This window comes from Capra hircus, unplaced genomic scaffold (genome assembly GCF_001704415.2).
Source record: "Capra hircus breed San Clemente unplaced genomic scaffold, ASM170441v1, whole genome shotgun sequence".
NCBI lineage: Eukaryota > Metazoa > Chordata > Mammalia > Artiodactyla > Bovidae > Capra > Capra hircus.
The window spans coordinates 4,155-11,353 of NW_017190310.1; the positions used below are offsets into that span (position 1 = coordinate 4,155).

At 52.1% G+C, this 7,199-nt stretch overlaps 1 pseudogene; it reads left to right on the forward strand.

Moving 5' to 3' along the window:
- Positions 1-2,181: 2,181 nt before the first annotated feature.
- On the forward strand, positions 2,182-4,218 carry LOC108634842 (annotated as a pseudogene).
- The last annotated feature ends 2,981 nt before the right edge of the window (positions 4,219-7,199 follow it).

Below are 7,199 nucleotides of genomic sequence, written 5' to 3' on the forward strand. Positions count from 1 at the left end.
GAGCAAATGCCAAATTTTGTAGCCTTTGAGGCTAAATCACAGAGTTAGAAGTGCAACCTGTCATGATAGATGAGCGCATGAAAGAAAATAACCAGGACAAAGAAACTCAGGTGGTTACCAAAACTCATGTTCCTGGAGAAGAAAGCTTGTACTTCTGCATATCTGCAAGTTTCCTGTCAGGGATATTAGTGTGTACACACGCATGTGTGTGCACATATGAGCCAAAATTGCCTGACAGTACGCTTGTGAATATGAAGTGTCCGAACTGACGAGCAGGTGATGGAAGTTGGATAGCGAAAAACATGAAAGCATAGGGAAAGGTACATACTCAGGCCATGAGAAGCACTGGAGCACAGTACCAATGCCTGTTATCTCACTGAGTGAGCAGTTTCTAAGTGGAATCACAGTGGTGCACCCAGGAAGCCTGGCAGAAAGGAGAGGCAGGAAGAAATTGAGTGGGGGCACCACTGAGAGTGCAGAGGATCCAAGACACAGAACAGGCTGCAATCCCAGACACAGAAGCCACAGTGGGTGACCCCACAGCCCTTGACATGCAGCTACAAAGGCCTTTCATCCTTCTCTAACACTGGGCATTCTTTCCCTGACTTACCACGAGCATGAGCAACACTTGCCATTTATGTGAGGTTTCAGAAATGGACAGCACAGCAGCATAGGCACTTGCTATCTGCATAGTTTTCCAGTCTGAAACATCACTCTCCGTACTCTTTGCAGAAAGCATATATAGGGGTCAGGACTATTAGATAGATGGCTTAGGTTGATCCTGTTGCTGCTCCAGCCCACAGGATTGGTACTGGGCAGGCTGGTACATGTTCTCAGATGGAGAACAGACCACTTGAAAGGGCCTTGATAGGGTAAATGGGCAAAAGTCATGTCTCCCGCACAGTGAGTCACGGAACTTAGCAGGGAGTTGTCCTTAGCGACTTCACTGGCAGGAATTTGAACAAGGTTCAGGAGCTTCCTCATGGCCAGTGAGAGCATGCCCCATTTCTCCTCTGTGAAAGTGTGGCAAGCCGTCAGGCCTGTGCAGGTTCATGTCTGTCCAGTGAGGGAGGGAGGGTTACCCGACCCATTCTGCAGTTCAGTGTGACTGCCCACTGTTGCTTTCAAGATTGAGAAGCACTCTCCAAACCTGTGGACTAAAATATCTGATCTCCCATTGATGCAACTCACTCAGGAGGAGAAGGGCTTGCCTTCACTCCAAGGATAAGCTTCTCTATAAGCGCTGGTGTCCATAGAGTGGCAAATGGCAACAGCACCACTTGAAGAGAAGAGACACACAGACACCAGCCCTGGTACACACAAGGAAGGATTGCTCCAAACAGTGCTATGCCAAAGCAGAGACAAAGAGACGAGAGCTCTATGCCTAAGGTCCTGGTGTCCTGAACAAGAGATCAACGGTGCAACGGTGGGGTTTTTCCTCTCCCCTATCATCCGGCCAGCAACAGTCTATCTGTCCTATAGAGAAAGTGTTCAGCCACTTGCAGCCCTGTGTATCCTTTGGATACTCAGGGAGAGCTCCCAGTTATTGAAGGTCCTGTGGGACACAGGAGTGTGCTGTTGGATTGTGGATCAGGAATGCATGGTTGGAATTTCCAGAACAGACAATGACAGCGCCTGAGGTAGCGGCAGATGCAAAACCTGCTAGCTCTCTGGAGGCAGAGTCTGGCCACGCAGTGGAGCAGATCCCAGGAACGCACGGAAGATGCCTTCCGGTCTAGGGGCGTGTCCATCGTATACATTCCACCCCCTCTCGGCCATTGATCTAGATTTGGGTCTGCTGCCTGTGTGTGGCTCACAGCCTAGAGCCCGCCTGTATGGCTGATGGCCCAGGCCCGTTCATCCTGTCCTGGACTGCCACCATCCATTTCTATAGTTCAGCCGACCTCACACACACGAGCCATAGCTCTGAACCATGCCCCACACTCCCACAGTAAAAACGCTAGTGGGCCCACAGGATTACTGCACCCTGGGCCACCATTGCTCAGCACTTACTGTGGTGCTATTATGTCCTGTCCCTTAGCATCTGACCCAGGCTGGGTCATGGCCAGAGCCAAAAGGAGCGTGAGAGAATGCGGAAGCATCCTGGGACCGCTGGCCTTCTTAGTTGTGAGCTGGTGCTCAGGGGATGGGGCCGCCTGGCCTGTCCTGGTGATGTTGCGCATGGCTGGGACGTTGCAGCCACCAGTGGTCACACCAGGCGAAGATGCCACCCTCTTCAGAGTGGAGGCAGGAGAGGACAAGGCCCAGGTGGACAGAGTCATGGCAGGGATCAGACAGGTGTTCCAGCTGCTTGCAGAGGACATCATTGAGGATGTGGAGGTTGTGCCGGATGAGGAGCAGCAACAGGGGTCCTCCCCGGAGCTGGAGGAGAAGACGGTGGAGGAGCAGTGCCAGGAAAGGCCTGGAGGCCCGAGTGAGCTTCCGGCACTAGATGTGCTGCAGGCACTGGCGACCCTGCAAGGGGATCTGAGCTCTGAGCCTGAGAAAACCTGCAGGGCCTACGTTTGGTTCACGTGCAAGAGCCATGAGAGGAGGAAGCGTGACTTGGCTCAGAAGAGTGCCATCATCCAGGCATCCCTGGCTTCTGGGCCAACGTGGTATCCTTTCTGCTACTCCCTGTGGTCCGCTGCTCAGGAGGAGGGGGAGGTGCAGAGGCAGGAGCAGGAGGAGGGGTGGAGGCAAGGGCGCAAGATGGGTGCTGGTGGACCCTGAAGGAAGTGTGGTACTGGGCAGTTGGCAGGCTCCAAAGGCACAGCTGAGTAGGTCTGGGCAGGGCCACACCTGTACGTGTCGCAGCCATGACTTTGTGTGTCTACTTCAGGCCTGATCTGAGGAGGAAAGCCTCTAAGTCAGAAAGGACAGAGACAGTACACCAGGGCAGCCTTTGACAGTTATTGTTGTAAAGGTGAATGATTCCAAAGATAACTGAGATCTGGGAGTCACACACACACACACGCGCACACACACTCACACACATACACATACACAAACCACACAACATATGTAGACATACACTAGCCAACACCAACCCCTTTGCTTTCAGAGATGGTTTGTCACAATGACTGTAAGTCCTACGTGTAAGCAGTGACATGCCACTACCCAGCATACACAGGTCTGGGAAATAATAGCTATCAGAAACAGCCCCTGCTTGGGAATGCAGACCACCTCAGATGCAGAACACCACCAGGAACACAGAGCCATGAGCTTGTCTGATGGTATGGCAGGGCCTGAGCTCATCAGTAGTGGCTGGGTAAGCAGAAGTGCCCAGCATCCTTGAAGATGCTGTTCCCATGTCGTTCTTCCACCCAGAGTAGGCTGATGCTCCTGGCTCTTCTTGGCCCAGCATGTGGCATAAATGGCTCCTTGACCTCAAGCAGATTATGAAACCACCCTCAAGTTTCTGTCATGATCAGCGACCAAGATAAAGACTTTCTCAGCTACTGATCAACTGAATGTCAGGGAGGGAGACTGAGGACAGGTGGGTATGGGACTTGTGTGGTGTGGGAGGATCATGTTATCCATGTTCCTACACTGTGAGAGTTTGGAGAGGCTTCGTGGAAGCTGTTAATGCCTGCCTGGGAGGCAAGCTGAGGACCCTAGAAGCTTGCACCTTTTCCCTCCTCCCTATCTAGCAGGTACAGGTGCGAGACCATCCACGGTCATGCAGCAAGCTGATCTTTCCTTTGGGACCACCCCTATTTCTTGAAAAGAGTGATCATTAAGGAGTATTACCTTGACATCACTGGTAAAACATGAGTCCGGGAATGATGATTGTGGGTGTGCAGATGATCCACCTATGGGATCCACACCCATCTCCCCTCTCTTCCTGCAGGGTATAGGGGACATCGTTCCACTCCAGTCCATTGGTTCTGGACTTTGAACAGGGAGCACCAGCTGCAGGCTGGACACCAGGAGCCTTAACTTTCTCAACTGGTTGTCAGGCCACAACTGCCCAGAATCAGACAGGATTGCTGAGGTGGTATTGTTTTGGTCCTGCATACAGTTGATGATTGTTGTTGGAGTTCTTGGCTGCTCGTGTGAGGGTTCGGATCCTGGTCAGCCCAGGGCTGAGCTTGCTCAGCAGCAAAGTGTTGCCAGCAGATTATCAGCAAAGACGAGTGGGATGATCCCCTGAAGGACTACCCAGGAGAGAAGATTCTTCCATGACAGAAACACGTGTGGTGAAGGGGTCTGGAGGTGGGCCATGAAGGGACAGCCTGTACTAGCCGGGACACTGTCCTTTCCAAATGGGATGCTCAGTCTCATGAAAGCTGGCTGCGGAGTCTGAATTTGGGCCATGCATGTAGCAAGTGGCCTGCTGAGACTGGGGGCTTGGGGATTCAGTGTGTCGTGAGTGAAGCAAGTCCCTCAAATCAGTTGTGGTTGCAGAGTGAGAGTCCTAGGTGATACTACTAGAGGCAGGGTGAATTAAGTTTCTTTGTCAGAATCATCCTTCCATGGGTCCTGCCATCCCCTGGCCTCCTGTTGCTCACTGAGTTTGAGATTGCCTGGGCCTTACTCTCCGCCCCTTACCTGGGAAGGCCTATCATTGCAAGGGCGTCCTCTTCTCCCCTGTGTGCTGACTTTGGGATCTTCTGTGAATTTCCACATCCACCACTCGGTGGCTCAGCACCACCACACATGCTGCATTGGAAGTGGCTTCAGGCTACCTTGGGAAAATATGGAAGAGCTCGGGAGGAGGTGGACAGGAAGCCACAAGGACAGGACATGGTGCCTACTGACTCCATCTCCGACATTGCAGCGACCAACCACCCTTAGACTGGGGACGCCTCGTGCTTCCTCTTATGGTTGCTCAGCACCTGCTCTCCTGTCGCCTTCATATCTACATCTTCCTTGGGCCAGACACATGCACACACACACACACACACACACACACACACACAGCCGACACAAACACATGTGTGTATACAAACATGCTCAGCATGGGGCACAAACACAAACAGGGAACACAGGCTCCTGAACACCTTTGTTTCCTGTTTGGGTTTGTGTCCCCATGCTGAGCATGTGTGTGTATACACACATGTGCTTGTGTCATGTGTTTGTGTGTGTGTGTGTGTGTGTGTGTGTGTGTGGCCTAGGCAGACGCAGAGATGAAGACCAAATACAAAAACAGCTCACCATTCTACCTTGCTATTGTGTTTGTTTGGACCGGAAAGAGGGGTTACATGCTCTGAGGATTCACCCAGGACAAATCAGATGGGTGGGTCTTTGAAACCACTGGCTGTAGAGCCCTCAGTCTGTGGGCACATGGGCCATTCTGTGGAAATGTGGACGTGGCTACGGCAGGACTGGGGTGGTGAGGAGGCTAAGGTCCTGCAGAGAAGGGCAGACCCAAAGGAGAATGAGGCACAGATTGTCTGCTGCACTGGAGTCTTGTTCCACACATGAGGAGAACCAGGAAGTCCTGGGCCTGTGCTGCCCAGGATCAGCCCATCAGCCAGCACACTCTTTCCATGAGGGTGGCACACACTCACATTATGTGACGCACAACACAAGATGAGCTAAGGTAGGCTGTCCGTGAAAAACACAGGCATCCTTGGAGAGACAGGGTGTGAATGTGGCATGCTCCAGGCACTTCCAGCCTCCTGGCAGTGCAGGTAGGCAAAGAAGTGCAGGGGTGGGTGTCCATATGTGGCACTCTGCCAGGATGTGCCTATGAGGGAGGGAACAGGGAGGAAGCAAGAATGGTGGGCTTACTGCATGTCCCAAGGGACCTCTGGAGAGTGGGAGACAGGGAAGCCCCTGGGGTCAATTTGAACCTGCTGGTTTCAGGGTCAGGGTCCAGGCAATAGCAGTCCTGCCAAAGATAACCAACCCATGGCTCGTGCTGAAAGTCCTGACGTGAATTCCTTCTTTCCTCTGGGTCATGTCCCTGGCTGTGGGTCTAGACGGGCAAAGGAGCATGGCTGCACCTGAGGGAGGATTCTGGCAGTCTTGCTGGAGCAGATTCTCTGATTTTGTCATAGCGGATCTGCCCAGGTGACACTCAGATGGACCTGCCTTCCCAGTGACTGTTCTAGATGTCTTTGGGCTTCATTGGCACTTCAGCTGTGTGGGCAAGCAGGTATAGCTGATTGTATGAAGACCTACCTGGCCCAATGAGAGCAACTGAAAGGGAGTCTTGGCATTTAGTAAATCAGTGAAGCATGGGTGGTTCAAACACTCTTGGTGCTGTCACAGAGTTAGAAGTGCAACCTGACATGATTGATGAGCAAGTGAAAGAAAAATAGCCAGGACAAAGAAAGTCGGGTGCTTACCAAAAAGTCATGTTCCTGGAGAAGAAAGCTTGTACTTCTGCATATGTGCAAGTTTCCTCTCAGGGACGTTAGTGTGTTCACACATGTGCGTGCAGATGCGCCTGCCAGTACGCTGATGAGTATGAGCTGTCAGAACTGACCTAACCAGGTGATGGAAGTTGAATAGCAAAAAACATGAAAGCCATAGGAAAAGGTACGTAGATCTAGCAGCAGAAGCACTGAAGCCAGGGTACTTACTGATCCCCGCTATCTCACTGAGTGAGCAAGTTCTGAGTGGAATCACAGTGGTACAGCAAGGATGCCTGGCAGAAAGGAGAGGCTGGAAGAAAGTGCCTGGGGGCGACCAGTGAGAGTGCAGAAGGTCTGAGACACAGAACAGGCTGCAATCCCAGACACAGAAGCCATGGTGGGTGACCCCACAGCCCCTTATACTCCCGATACAAGGGCCTTTCCATCCTTCCCAAGTGCCAGGCATACTTTCCTGACCTTACCATGAGCATGAACCCTTGCCTTTTTTGCGTGGTTTCAGTGATGGACCAGAACTGCAGCATAAGCACCTGCTACCTGCAGTCTTCCAGGTTGAATCATCACTCTTTGTACTCCTTTGCAGAACACATATATATGGGTATCAGGACTACAGGACGGATGGCTTAGCTTGATCCTCTTGCTGCTCCCAGCCCCACAGGCTTGGGTGACCGGCAGGCTTGAATGTGTTCTCACATGGAGAACAGAACCACTTTTGAAAGGCCTCGATAGGGTAAATTGGCAGCCGTGCATGTTTCTGGCACCAGTGGGTCATGGAACTTAATGGGGAGCTGTCGTTACCATCTCCCTGGCAGGTATTCAAATAATGTTCAGGGAGTTCCCTCAGGCCCAGGGCATGCCCATTTCTCCATCTGT